The sequence below is a fragment of the Ambystoma mexicanum genome, chromosome 4q, assembly GCF_040938575.1.
Source record: "Ambystoma mexicanum isolate Mex_15411 chromosome 4q, UKY_AmexF1_1, whole genome shotgun sequence".
In the NCBI taxonomy this organism is placed as follows: Eukaryota; Metazoa; Chordata; class Amphibia; order Caudata; family Ambystomatidae; genus Ambystoma; species Ambystoma mexicanum.
The window spans coordinates 1,134,989,819-1,135,005,667 of NC_090928.1; the positions used below are offsets into that span (position 1 = coordinate 1,134,989,819).

Here is a 15,849-nt window from a genome sequence, read left to right on the forward strand (position 1 = left end):
TGTGAAGGTACAATACATCAAAATGAAAATCAAGAACACATGACACAAAACAACAGTAGTCCCCCATCGCTTGCCACCAGCGCAAGGCAACATCCAAAACAGCATCCTGAGGGGGATTGCACCAGCCCTGTACTCTTGCCAGTAAACAAACCAACCATCAGCAGAAGCATGTACCACACAAGTTGGCAGAGTGACTGAGCAGCCAGGCTCATCCCAAGAGGGGCCGATGGGAGCTGCAGGGCACAGATGGCATGAATACAGAAGCTATTCCAATGGACATGACCCCAGTCCCCCTCCAACAAACGCACGCAAACACAGTCACCTGTGACCAGCCACATTCTGAACATCCCATCATTCCACCAATCGACCTGGCTGACAGGCACCAGTCGGCCAAAAGCCAATCCCCCGCCCCTGAACAGCACATCATGTAAACAGTCACAATGGCAGCCCCTATCCGTGACCATACTGTGCTACGTAGGCAAACGCGGCCAGTACTGTACCACACAACTCAACTCAGAAGGCGGAACACAATGCAGATCATCTCGCAATACATACCGCCACAAATCGAAAATCGCCACATCACCTGCAAAGAATAACGCAACACGACAAATATCGGAATACAATTTAAATGCACATCCAAATGACAAAGGCCCCACAGCAATTTGCAAAATAACACCAAAACATCCATCATCACCGAGGGCTGCATCTGCAATAATTGACCAGCTTCCACTTGTGTGACGCCCTGTACCATCATGGCACACAGGGCCTACATCAACGTTCCAAAAGGCAACATGGAAGCGGCAAGAACCGCAGGTCCGTCCCATGAGGCAGGCACTAGTCGAGCTGAAAGGCCGAAATGTTGCACCTAGCCACCAGTACAGCGTAAGGGCATGTGGCCCATTGGCGATCGTCCCATAAGATCGAAATGGTGCTCCACTGATTCACCCGAAGCTGCAGGTGTCGAGAGTAAAACCCATCTGGAGGAGTGGCGTAGAGATGGCATCTGCAATAGGGCAGGAGATACCTGTCACCCAAATGAAACACAAATTAACCGATTGCATTACGGGACTCATGATGCATTACAATCTTCATTCAACACACCAAATCCACACCCATATGCATGCTAGCCCACTCCAAAGGAATATACAGACCCCTAAATCAGTATCGATTCATAACGAAATCAATCGAGGTAAATACACCATTGGCAACGTCGGTTACTGTGCATGCGTCCGTCAAGATAGAACCCATGACATGGGATTAGTAACGTGCCTAGACACAAGTGTATGAAGGCGCGTCGAGACAGGGAGGATCCGACAAGGGCAGATAGACGTAAGTCCCACTATGGCAGCCTTGCATCACATAGCGCAGGGGAAGGGGAGTGATTCAAAAAACCCATGTACATGGCAGACCCTAAACGGAATCATCTGTCCATGCATCCATTCATCATTCCCTCATCCCGCAATGAAAACGCATGAATATTCACTCACATAATATGTGAAACTTCCATCGCGTCTGTGCGTAATGCAGTCTGCAAAAACCACTGTGCTCCTGGCCGGATCTGTAGTGTTGTGAAGCAAGATGGATTTGGGAACGTCCTGCCTTATCGTCCACTACGCTATTGCGCATCCCATTCAATTCATATCATTCATTGCTTGCTCGTTATGGGCCATGTCCCAAGGACATTCTACAATAGAACGTTACATTTCCAGCCAGACCTGTGGGCGTATCCTCGCCGCTACTTCAAAACCAAAAATGCTGGCCTTCGAATTCCTCACTTGCAACATTACGTCGAAAAGGCTTCTGTGAACGCTTGCATTCACAATTACATCAATGTAGTGCGGCTGTGTGTCATAATGCTAACTGGCTGCTATCACAAATGGGACGCCACGCCCGTCGGTGAAGTACGTTACTGTGCTGCATGAGGGTCGGCCATCGATCGAGCCCTACATACCACTGACTCTTCACAGGTATGTAAGCGGCTGCAATCATAGCATGTGTAACAATGGGAGCATAGCATGAAAATCAGTCAAAGTACATCACACTGCCATCGGGATTTGATACATGATTCCAATCCCAAGATGCCATGCGGCCAAATGCAGCCTTACGTGCGGGACGTGCTCGGCCAGAAGGGATTGCATCTGCCACAGATTCATTCAATCAGCACAGGTGGAGGCCATACAGGCCGACAGCACATATATAGCAGACCCAAACCCCTCCCACAACCACTCCCACTCCAAAATGCTACCGGCAGGACTAGCGATGTTGGGCCTGGGGGACCAGATAGCACTGCAAGTGCTACAACTACAAGAAGACGACGAACAACAACAGGTACAACAACCGGGCGCACAGGGGAGACGGAGGAGAAGGAGGAGGAGGAGGGCAAGGCAGGGTCAGCAAGGCCCACAAGCACTGCCACTACCACCACGCAGGCGGCCCGCAATCCCACGCCTCCGAGCCGATCCGTTCAACCTCACTGCTGAGCAGATCCACACCCTCTACCGTTTGGACCGGGACACCATAATCGCCATTGTGGACATGACACATGCTGACCTCGTGAGCATGATAGATAGCCCAACCGCCATCCCACCCCTACTGAAGGTGGTGTCTGCACTCCACTTCCTGGCCACAGGCACCTACCAGCACACAGTGGGACAGTTGCATGGCATTTCACAGCCACTGTTCTCACGGACACTCTTCCAAGTGCACGATGCCCTCCTGAAGCACGCCGACGACCACATCACACTACCACGCACGTACCAGGAGATTACCAACGCAAAAGTGGGATTCCATGCACTTGGCGGCATCCCGGGTTGCATTGGTGCCATCGACTGCACCCATGTTGAATTGGTTGTCCCACATGCCATGGAGGTCCAGTACCGCAACCGGAAACAATTTCATTCAATCAATGTGCAAATGGTGTGTGACTCCAACAAGATCTTTACGCATTGTTGTGCCAGATTTCCAGGATCTACCCATGATTCTATGGTCCTGAGGAACACAAGAATACCACGCTACATGGAGCGACACGCAGGGCACAGATCCTGGCTACTCGGTGAGTCTCATTCCATGCATGACATCGTGGCCCATTTGATGCGTCAATGACCTTGCAGGAGGGGGGGGGGGCTACTTAGCACTATCATTCCACTGACACCCTTTATTCGTCTCATACAGGTGATGCCGGGTATCCACTGAAGAGATGGCTCCTTACACCAATCCGGAACCCACAGAACGAGCATGAGGAGGACTACAACCATGCCCACTCACGTACCCGTGTGGTCATTGAACAGGCATTCGGCCTACTGAAGGCTCGTTTCCGCAGCCTCAGCAGGTCTGGCGGGGCACTCATGTACAGCCATGAGAAGGTTTCTAAGATGGTCATGGCATGTGTCATGCTGCACAACATGTGCATACGTAGGAATGTGCCCATGCCCCCTGACGCTGTACTGCATGCACCTGAAGATGATGATGATGATGAGGGTGGGGATGTGGAGGCACCTCAAGGAGTCCATGAGGCACAGGATGCACGTGCAATCCGACAGAGCATCATAGATGCATGCTTCTAGCAACCACGCATGGTGCCTATTACACGGAAAGGGGACCTGTGGCACTGTGTGTGTGTAGTACAGGCACATTGTGGACTGTACGCCTATGAAGGCCTCGTACGCAAATATCAATGTCCACACATGTCATTGGATGATAATGAGGTGCTGTATTGTTAATGTGATTTGATTTATACACCCTATGGACCCGCCACCCAGTGAAGCCCAACACACCCCCTCCACCCTACTACCTCCCCCCCCAACACCAGTGTCCAAATATGCATGCTGTCCGTGGTTAGACGCTATTGCAAGCCCCCTCTACGGGTATCAGGGGCACCCCTGCCCGTGGAGCGCAGGTTCCTGCCAGATCTGCGTTGGGGGCTGCCCTGGACGGAACTTGCCACGGATGATGTCTCTGCCTGCTCGCGTCCATGCATGTCTCTGAGGGTTTGTGAGAGCTCCGAGAGCACACGGCGCACAGCAGCAAGTTCAGCACAAACGTCTTTGGACGTCGCATGCAGTTCCCCCCTCAGGCTCTCGGTGCTTTTCTCCATTTGTGCTCTCAGGCTCTCGGTGCTTTTCTCCATTTGTGCTCTCAGGCTCTCGGTGCTTCTCTCCATTTCTCCCCTGAGGCTCTCACTACTTTTCTCTATTTGTGCCCTGAGTGTCTCGGTGGATGTTTCCATGGCTGCCCTGGAACCCCCGCATTCATTTGCATGGTCCTTGAGTAGCGTGGACACTTCCTGCTGTTGCTCGATCAGCAGGTCGAGGGACTGTTGCCTCTGCTGGGCCATGGACATTTGCGGTGGTGTGACAGGGGGGCTGCTCAACACATGTTGCCTTGGCACAGGACTTGTGGGGGTTGGCCAGTCGTCGTCTTCAGGGTGCCCCTGCGTGGTTTCGTCATGGTGTAGGGGATGGAACATGCAGGGGGATTGGGAAAGGTCATGGATGGTACCTACGTCGCCAGCACTGTTTTCCGTGTCGGAGCATGCTGGCATGACAGCTGTGTCACCTATGGTGCTGCTACCACCAGAGGCAGTGCCATCAGATACGTTCTTTGGGGGGACCTGTGGTGCTGGGGTTGTGGACTTGCTGGCTGCTGGGGTGCCTGTTGCAGTCCCCTCCAGTGTGCTGCCACTTGATTCCTGCTGCTGCCGTGTCTTGATCCTTGCACCTGAGGTGGAGGCTCTTGGGACGTTGGTCCTGGCCCTCTTTGCAGGCGTGCTGGTAGGGGTGTCCTGCAGCTCGTCGTTGGTATCGGACCCTGTGGTGGAGTAAAGAGGGGCGAGCGTTAGTTATGGGTCTGTCGGATTTGGAATGGCAACGTATCAAATGCATTGGGGTGGTACATGAGGCTGATTTGGGACTGGGCCTTGGAGGTGGTCTCATTTTCGTGTGGATTGAGGATGCATTCATTTGGCTGCCTGCAGTTAGGGGGTGCATGCTGCACATGTAGGGGTTGTTTATGGCATCTTGATTGATTTGTTTATTCATTCTGACTTTTAGAGGGCGCTGTCAGGGCAAAGTATGTATTGCACTATGGGGTCACATGGTACTGCACATGTTCGTGTTTTGTGGATTTCGCATTGTTTCTCTTGGCCAACCTACCTGATTCTCCGGATGTCGGCACTCCTTTCTCCATCCCTCCGACTCCCTCTATGCTCTCCATTCCTATGGTGGAGGCGCAGATATCCTCCCAGGGGGTCAACTTGATGGGCGACTCTGAACCCCCCCCGGTAGCTGTGGCGATGTTCCTGTTCGCAGAAAGTATGCTGCGTACGCGGATCCGCAGGTCGTCCCACCGCTTGCGACATTGCTGTGGCGTGCGGGGTGTTGTCCCCACCGCACTTACGCGCTGTGCCACCAGGGCCCATATGGCCTTCTTGTTGGCAAGGGCCGTCCTGGTCATTTGACTGGAGAAGACGACGGCGGCATTTTCCTGGAGGGTCTCGGTGAGCACGGTCAGTTCCTCTCGGGAGAAGTGTACCTGCCGCTTGCGATCACACGCTTTCTTGGCTACCTTTCCCATATTTATTTTTTTAACTGGGGTTGCTAACGGGTTGGGATGTGTGTCAGGGTCGGATTTTTAATGGTTGTGTTGGGATTCGGATTTTATAGTTGTGCGGCGTGCTGTTTCCCGTTCCAGCCACATGCTTTTACTTCCGTTTCCGTATATTTACGGTGCCCGTAATTTGCGGTGCCCGCTCGTTACGGTGACCGCTCATTACGGTGACCGCTAAGATGGGTGGCGGTATTGCACCTGGTGCAGCGTACGGCGGCGGTAAGGGCCGTTTTGGGGTCATTTCCGCCATCGCAGCCTTTCGGATTCCGCCATGGCGTAATGCTCGTGCCCGATGGGTCGTAATTAGCCGCACTTTGCTCCTTCGTGCAATGGCGGAAACGCTATTTACGCTGTTGCGGTCCGGTCAGTCACTTTCCGCCAGGGTCGTAATGAGGCCCTATGTGTCCTCACAAGAACAGTGATGACCAGTCTATTGCATCATGGTGACAAAGTGTGAATATTTACTGTGGAGAAAGGTGAAAGGTGAAAAAAGCACCAGTGGAAAAAACATTCTTCTAGAGAATAAAAACACAATAGTAACAGCAATCGTTTGACTACATGAAGGAAACCTAGAGAGAAAAACATCAAGTGTCCCCTTCTTCTGCCTGCCAATCTGAGAGTGAATGTCAATAGGAAGAGGCATTTTGTAATGGAGCTACAATCCATGCTACACTACGTATGGATGCTGACTTGATGAGGCATAAATATATATGCATTCCTATTAGGTTTTAAGAAGCAGGTTGATAGCGACTCACGTACATAATATGCTGATATAGACTTGACAGACATTTATTTGCATGTAATCGGTAGGAGTTAGAGCAATCAGGTCACAATCGTTTTTGTCCTTTAACTTTGTTTGGAAACTTCCAAAGCACCTTGCAGTATAGCTGGTACGGAAACCCTACCTATCGTCAAACCCATCCAAGTGTCACCTTAGGTTGTGGTGAGGCCGCTCTTTGGATAATTACTGCCTAACTCCCGGTGGCATTTATTAGTTTCATTGAGTTGATTCAGAGAATTCTAGTTTTTCTTTGAAGGTGAGCTATAAAAGTACAAATCAATAAAATATCCAAAACCCTAAAATACTTCTGCCAGTTGTGGTATTATGAAGGTTCCAGCAGAGACTCGTCAGCTGTGTTCTTATTAAGGATGTGACTTGTTGCTAGCACAAGTGAGTGCGATAGGCCATGGATTGTTGGGAGGTAGGATCATGGAACATTAAGAGAAAAAACATTGTCCAGAGGCAGAGAACTGGTTAATGTATCAGTGCAAATGCTGCCAAAATAGCGATATTACAAGAAACGTACTTAACCACATGAAGAGAGTGGGAAGCTGTCTGCGAGGTGCCGCAGGTGTATGCCCCGTGTTTTATTTCCACTTTCATGGGGAACGCTAATGGGTAAGCGCTCATGTTCCAGTGATCATAGATGAATCAAAACTAGATCAATTCGGTAGATGTGGCGCTTGAGATGTCAGTGTGGGGAAATTGTACTTTTTGATTAATGTCTTTTCTCCTAATACAGATGATTCATATTTCTTGAACAAAGGGGCATTTTATTTGAATCCTTTATAGAAATATGTATGGAAAGCTCTTATTGGAGAAATAGGCTTCTAAACCTGGCATTTAAACTTTGATACATATAGAACAAATGTATGGACTTGTAGAATTATGGTGTGCCAAACTCTCTTTATTCAAAGCATGCATGACTCCTTCACTAGGATTGATTTGCCATTTACTTGGATGAGTGTCTAATAAAGATTTGAGGAAGCTAATAATAATGACAGAATTCTTGCAGATCTCTAGCTACTGAAGTCACTTTGAGCATGAAGGCCAATACTGAAGTGTTTCTTGATAGCTTTCGTGCACACAATTAGGTACGATATTGTTAGATAATTCTGGGAGAATAAAAATACATCCACTAGCCAGGCTGTAAAAGCAGAAGCTTGAAAAGTGACAATGACAGGCTCATGCATTTCCACCTCTTACGGTGTCAGGAAGGTGTTGACCAAGAAGGTTAAGAAAGTGCAATCTCAAATCACAAATCTAGATGTATATATGTTGCAACACCCAAATGCTATTGGTGGGTTGAGAAGGGTTATTTAGCGTGGGGGTTGGGCGGGGGAGGGGGGTACGCAGTGAGGAGCATTTCAGGCAAGTTGGCACATGCCGACTCGTCACAGATCCATTCTCACACCAGGATCATTTTACTAGCTGCAATAACATTCCTGATTTACTGAGGGAGGGGGTTGAGAAACGCAAGCCTATTGTATTTCTGCAGGAAGTACTTAAATCAAATCCTGAATCTCCCTCAAGTGAGAACTAGGGATGGCTCACCGCCCGCGCCCCAAAACCCGCAGAGGGCCACCATCCTCATACTTTTAATATTACGTTTATAAACTTTCCATTAAATTAACCAGTCAGCAGGAAGGCGAGGGAGTTGAAAACAGTTACTTGTGATGATCAGAAGCAGAAGAAGATGTTCTTCAATGATTTTAAAAAGGCAGTAATGCATCAAAGGAAGCTTTTCTGGTAAGCAAAGACAATGACTATGGAAAAAGGCTTACCGTAATACATAGTTTTCCCTGCCACCTTTAAGCTGGAGATCTATGGTTAGAAACCTTACGTTCTCCTGTCATGGTAAAGCTGTGGTCTTTACAAATGATTATGAGCAGATGGAATAACACGCCACTGATAACCTCCATCCTGGTTTTGCTTTGTGGATAAGTCCTATGTAGTTGCATGTACAAAACAGTGAATATTTAGGAGTAAAAGAAGATACCAGACTATCCTACCCCCTAACCTCCACCCCACCCTGTGGAAGACACTAGTGAAGTAATGCCAAACAAAGCAGCTGTGGCATCAGAAGTTGAAGAGAGCGATCTCCGGAGACATCCTGCAGTTGGAAGAAGACTCTTGCCCAGAAAACGGTCCTGCCCCGCTCCACAGATCCAAAAGGGGGAGGCGTCCAGTAAATGAGTGAGTTGTGAGTCCTTGGGGTTCAGTTTGAAGTGTCAGTGAGTGGAATAGTCACACGTTTATGTGGTATACCCATAGGGAATACCATTTGTTAGTGCCCTATACTTGTTTGCCAGTTAACATTTGCAGGGGAAGGTTTAAGTTACTTACCTGTAACTATTGTTCTCCAGCATGTGTATGGCATGGATTCAGATTCCCTGTCGTCAGGCTGGGAATCCTCGGTAAAAGAAAAAACAGTTTCACTTTCATTTTAAAACTGTACTTCTCCTCTAAAATAATAACAGTCCTCTCACTAAGCCCTGCCTCTGACAGCCATCTTCAGATTTGGTAAGCACGTAAAGTGTCAGTATGACCAAGAAGAGCCGCAGAGGGGCCTGAGGGAGGGTTTGCATGTGAATCCATGCCAGACCCATGCTGGAGAACAATAGTTACAGGTAAGTAACCTAAACCTTCTCCAGCATGGGGTCTGGCATGGATTCACATGCTCATGAACAACAAATACACAGCAGTACATATTAAACAACCACGGGAGATGGCAAGGCTCAACAGAAGCAATTAGAACTTACCCCTGGAACAGACTCACCTCAAGCTAAAATGTTGCATAGGACTGCCTGGCCGACTCTGGACTCCTCCCTAGAATTCCTGTCGACGCAGTAGAACTTCGTGAAGGTATGCATGGGCATCCACATTGCAGCCTTGCAGAAGTCAAGCAGGGGCACACCAGAAAGGAACGACATCATCGCAGTGATCACTCTGGTGAAGTGGGCTCTCGGATGGCCTGGCAGAGGCCGGTTCGCCAGCTGATGACAGTGCACGATGCAGCTGGATAGGCATCTTGAGATGGTAGCCTTGGACAAGGCCTTCCTATGGTTCACAAATCCAAAGTTTACAAACAATTGAGAAGTCTTCCGAAAACTCTTTGTGTGTATCACATAGAACTTCAAGGCACGAGCAACGTCCAGCGAATGCAAAGCCCTCTCCGCCAGCGACAAACGTTTTGGGAAGAAAGCAGCCAACACCAAAGGCTTGTTGAGGTGGAATTCCGATGGAACCTTTGGCATGAAAGTGGGGTGCGTACGCAGTACCACCTGTGCCCCGAGACCCCCGACCGGCCCATATAGTCGGAGTTTGCTCAGAAGCACTTTAAGACAAGATAGCTGCACCCGTGAGATGGATGGGGTGCAGATTCATTACTTCAACACCAATCAATAAGGACAACTCAACGGTTTAGCAAAGGGAGTCAGTTTAATGACAAGTACAAAAAACGGGGAGTTATGAATATCAACAATGTTGTGATCTTCTTTCTCGCTTCAACTCCAACGAACTTCATAAAAATGATAGTATTTTTACTGAAAACTCATCAGCAATGACGTGTAACACTCAAAAGTTTACATGCAATTCTATTGGTTTGGAAAAGGTAACTTTACTATAGGTACTATATCTGTATATGGTAACGGAGTGTGGGGATTGGGTAAACACTGTCAGGTGGGCATCTAAGCCCTTCCTTCAAAAATGACTACTGCAGACGTCACTAAAAGTATGACGTCCTATTGGTTGCATTAACTATAGGACCCTAGATTACTTGGTGCACTGTGATTGGGTTGGCACCAACCCCATGCATACTTTCTCACTTTGCTTAGCAGCACGCAGAATGGTCGGCCAGGTGCAGGGTGCCCCTCAACTCACCCGGTCTTCCTTCAATCAATCATTACTTTAGTGGCTATGTGTCAATTATTTAGCAGTGGTTGGCCTTGAGACTGCATCTTCTGCCTCAATATCTTCTCCTGGCTCACAGCCACACGTAGGTGTGGGGGTCTTGCTTCTGTTCATTCGGCTGGTCACGTGATTCAGACACCGTGGATTTGCCTTTTCTTCAACAATTTGTGTATTTGATTTTATGTTCACCCACCACCTTCCTTCGCCTTCTTATCCTTCTCCTTCAAGGCAGTATATTCTGGTTCTTGCTTCAGTTAATTGTAGCTACTGCTCATTCATTTTGATGGATATGACCTTGGTTCCCTAGGCACGAGTTGCCTCTGCTGAGTTTCATTTCTACCGCTCAGCTCCTGATCTGGTTGAATGTGAAACCTTTCTCGACTGGCCTAAGTAATTTTGGTTAGTTCTGCTTTTGTGCAAAGTGAAGGTATACTTCATGTAAAGTGCATTAATTGAGGTAGATTTGTATAAGGCCCTTGCCGCATTATTCCTCTACTAAGCATAGCAAGCCGCACTGTTTTCTTGGCTTTCTTGTGGTTCCAAGCATATTTACAGGTGTAAACTGGTTGAATATTTTTATCTTGCTTACAGTATAAGATGCTTATATTTTGACATTGTTTTCTCACTTTAAGTTCATGATATCCTTGTTCAAGGCGTTTCGTCTCTTTGCGTCCTTCTCTGGTTGTCATTTCTTCTATCTGTGAGTCCGTCCGGGCCCTTGTGACGTCACCGTTTGTCTTTGTCTTCTATTAAGGCCTTTTTGGTTTCTTCAGGGACTCTACACAGACGATCTTCATTTCGGTTCATTTGTTGATATGGTTTTCTCAATGGATATCCTACTGTCCATGGTTTTCTTGGTACTGGTACTTCACTAGGCATCGTTCTTCTGATAGGTACTGGACAGAGCCCAACCGCGGCTCTCTGCTGGTTTATTTGCTCATCATACGTCACATATCTCGGTGCGAACATTCCTGGGACTTCAAAATGGACGGTTGGAGTGTGGGCTGTATTTGGGACCTCCTCTACACTCCCCCCTCTTGGCGATTCATCAACCACTTTCACTTCCTTCTTTGGGCCCATCTTCTTTGGCGCCTCTGTATTCATTTTTAATTCATTGTCTGGGTCCATTCTTTCTTCATCTTCTGTGTCTATACATGATGGTCTGAAGAAATGTCTCTTCGTGGTCCATATCTTTATTACTCCTTTTAAACATCCTGCGGTTCTCACATGTTCATCCTTGTTCCATGTCATCAGCTGATATTGTCCATTTGGGCTGCAGTAAACCCATCTTCCCACATAGTTTCTGTGTTTTCTGGGATAAAGAAACTTTCCGGTGTGTGAATGCTGGCTTTCACAAACTCTCTTATTTCTTCATCAGTCAGGTCTTTGGGCTTCCATCCTGATTTGACATAAATCATGATCTTCATCCCTAAGGCTTTTTTTGCAGTTTTCTGGCACTGGGATATTATTATCTTGATGACACATAATCCTAGCAGTATCATCACTACAAGGGCTCCCAGGAACTTGAATGCATCTGCCATCCATTGCGCAACCCATGGGAATAGTGATCCAAACCAACTGTCATCATCAACTTCGTCTGTTTCATCAATCATCTGATTCTGTAGTTTTGTCAGAATACCTATGGCTTCTGTTAGAGTTCTATTTTCCTCATCGTGAGAAGGTATAAATGTACAACATGTTTCTCCGATTTTCGCGCAAACTCCTCCATTCATGGCTGTGATCATGTCAAGCACATATATATTCTGGAGTCGGACTGCTCTTAATTCTTCCTTAATTGCGTTGAATCCTTTTATGGTCGTGTTAATGGTCTGCAGTAACTCCCATCTGGTTATCTGCAACCATTTAGTATTTGCTCCAACTTGAAATCTTGGCATGAAAATGGTTGTGAATACTGATGAGGTGAGGCTAAACAACCTGTGTTCATATGGGATTGCATGAAACGCTTCTTCTGATTTGGCAGAAAAGTAATTCTCTCTCTTCATTCGGGTTATTAGTTCCAAAGATCTCCTTTTCCTCAGATGTGCATATGCTTTTGGGAAACTGTCAATATTCAGGTCACTTTCGGGATTACCAATGCTGGAACGTGGACATTCACTATTGTGCATATGCCTCCCCAGTTTCTCGGCAGTCTGATGCATGCTTTGGATCCACATGCCCAATAATGATCCATAACCACTGCAGTTCCATGCATCATTCCTGGAGCATCAAAGATTTGTCCACAGTTCTGATTATCTCCCATCTTCCTTGTGCCATTATTCCTGAAGCACAATTTGGAGCTCTCCCGTGGTACGATCTGTAGGGGTCCTCCTATGTCTTCGACCCATGTCAGCAGTTTTGCAAGTCTTGGCCATAATGGCTTGCATATTCTTTGTGAATTTCCAATTGCTTCCTTGCAGGCTCTGAGGACCATCCATGCTCTGCACATTACTACTCCTTTCTCCCATCCGTCGGGTGAAAGCACTGTTCCCAAATTTGCATTTAGCCTCTGTTCTTCCAACTTTGAGTCTCTTCTGCAGTTTTTTTCCTTGGACATTTAGTCTCTGGTTCACTTCCCATCTGATTTCTGCTCCTTTCACTCCAGGTTTCTCGTACCTAATCACATGATTCCTCGTATGAGCTCTGTCTCTTGTCTTTATGTCTTGAACATAATCATCTTCATCAGGATCAGTTTTTTCAGTTGCCCATTTCAGTGAGGCATCACTACCCATGAACTGGCCTCTGGTTTTGCACATTGCTACATGTGAAAGATAGTGTGCTGTCTGGACATCAATTTCTACAGCTACGAAGATCTTGGACTTCCCCATGCTGTAGGGTAGGAGTGCACACACAAAGCATTCCCCTTCTGAACTTCGTCTTCCAACTTCCTTCATGTGTTGGTACCAAATGTTGTTTCCCAAATGTGCTGTGCTGTGCTGTCCAGGTAATCGTTTAGTTTGTTGTTGTCTCCGTGCATGCTTCTCTTGATTCTTAATGTGTTCATGTAGTTCGCTATAACTACATGCCTGAATGCATCTATATGGCTCTTTCTTACTGGAGGATACTCAGGTATCTTGGTCCATGGTGCAGGCCTCTTCATCTGTGCCATGTGAGTGGACCCAAGTCTGGCAATTCTCTCCTTGTCCTCTTGCATCCTTTTTCTGCTGTTTATAAATGCCCACCTCATCCACCCTGACATTGGTCCGGTATATGGCTGTATTGTGGAGCTTGTACTTGTCCCTTTCACTGGAACATATATGCTCGGCAATGTTGTCTCTGTGGGTTTATTCTTCAGCTCCTCTAGTCTTTTCCTTTCTCTACCAATGAATGGCCATACTGTGTCTGCTATCATTTGTGCTTGTGCAGACATTTTCTCTGAGTTTGCTCTTGTCTTTCTTGGTGTTGGCTCAAGAGTTTCTGATACAGCTGTTTCTGTTGGCTTTCTTTCCAACTCTTCTTGTCTTTTCACGACGTCTGCTTCCTTCATTTGGCTCTTTACTTTACTAGGCAGTCTTTTCTTCTCCCATGCTTGGGATTGTGGTTCTGCAGTCATTGATACTAGGCCTGGCATGTGTTCATTCATTGTGTGTGTACGTGTGGTTGTCAGTAACCTTTTTTCATTCACTCTCTGCCGACCTTGTCTCCGGCTTTTCGATTTGCTTGTTACCACAAGTGTGTGTGTCATTGCTTATCACATCCATCTCAAGTTCACTCACTCCATTATCAGATCTCCTAGGGACTGGAATTACTATAAAGGGCCTGGGTGCTTTTGTGGGTGTTATATGTACATCATTAGATGGCTGTCCTGGGTTGGAACGCTTTGTACACCAATAAAAAATGCAGTTCTGATCGTTAATGACAGTAAAATGATGATAAATATAATGCACAAATACATTATGCCCCTGTAGGTTACGTGGCAGCATTTACGTCCTCCTGCGGGAGAACAAGAGTACTGTTCTGGACCCCCATCTCGATCATTTGTAAAAATATGTTAACTTTTAATGCAAATTTTAACCAATGTTATTTCTAGGTTCTTGCCGGTTCTGCTTGTAAATTGCAGATACTACACAATTTTCTCTCTTTGCCGGATCAATGGGTTATCTATCGTCTCTGGATACAGTTTCTTTTTCTATGTAAATGTCAAAATCAAATAATAATTCAGTAAGTCTCTTTACTGTGCATGTTCAAAATATACGAGGTCCCAGTAAGTTCCTCTAATCTGCTTCAATCCTGAAGACATGCTATGTCCTTGTTAGTACAAAAATAAACGAACAATAGAACAAATAAAATCTTTGACACTGCTCTCTCGATCTGTCCCTCGGCGGAAATTTTAAAATCTTCTCAAATAGTCCTGCTGATGGTTAGAAAGTTCGATTTGCATCACAATTCCATGCAGGAGCATGCCCATCTGTGTGGAATTTGCCGGGTCTCTGATGTATGTGAGGACATCAACATCGATTCGTCTCCCCACAAGCTCTGGAAAATCCTCAATTAGGCGGAAAAACACATTGCTTGCCAACCTGCTGTCTTCTGGTGACAGGGACATTTGTCCTGTCGTTGTTGGAATTTGGGACTGTATGCTTTCACTTTACTGTGAACAGTGTCTGCACTTTCCGTTTGCGTGGAGAGCAACTTGAATGACTATACTATTTAGGATTATTCTCAGACTTTCTGTATTTGCTGCATCTCGAAGAAACGTCAACACGTTTGCCGTTCTCCCGTCAAGTTCTGGACACTCTTCAATTAGGCGAAAAAATAATACCTTGATAAGCTCATTTGCTTCCTTCTCTGCTTGCGACATTTGGTTTTTCCTCGCTGTAGTCCGGAAGTAGGAGGAACTGTTCAGCAATCACAATAAGTAATTGACTTTTTTTTTCATTTTCAGGATCTTGAAGAAAGTCAATGACACTTGTGAGCCTCCCCACCAGTGACGGGTACGATCTTAGCACTAGATTGAAGTATGTCACCACATCTTTGGTGATGTTGCTACTGTGGGACACCATAAGTGATTCCGAACAGGATTTTCGTGTGGAAAGAGTCAAGATACTGGCTTTTCTTCCAGCTTATGTGTCCTCGATCAAAACTTCTCATGTTCTCTTTTCCTTATTAAGGCTTTAGTGTGCCTCAGTTCAAAGTTAAATTTGACAAGCTATGTTGTGGTTTATAAAAGCAATTTTCTTCTTCACCCTGCAACTAGGATGCACAGAGTGTCTGTTTTATGTCCTTATCCTCCTTTAGCTCAGAGGAATGTCCAAAGCAAAACCACAACTTTTGCACAAAAGTTCCTTGTCTTTGCTTTGCTGCTGCTCATGCATCCTTCTTCCTCGTCATGGATCTCGTCTGCACGTGCTGTGGTTCTTCCCCGTCGTCTGTAGTCTCTTCATGCTGGGGTGCAGGCAGGGGACCTTCTCCGATGTATTGCTTCACGTCGCCCAGAAAGATCCAAGCTCTTCTGCCTGGTAGTTTCACTGCGGAAGGAGTGCAGTCTTCCACTGTAAAGGGACCGTAAAACCTTGGCTCATCCCACCTTTTCCTCGTATGGTTTTTTACCAACA

General features: G+C 46.7%; 1 protein-coding gene across 1 annotated transcript in view; it reads right to left on the reverse strand.

Moving 5' to 3' along the window:
• SPDYA (speedy/RINGO cell cycle regulator family member A) overlaps positions 1-15,849 on the reverse strand; it is a 1,164,271-nt gene that overhangs the window by 698,219 nt on the left and 450,203 nt on the right. The window lies entirely within an intron of this gene.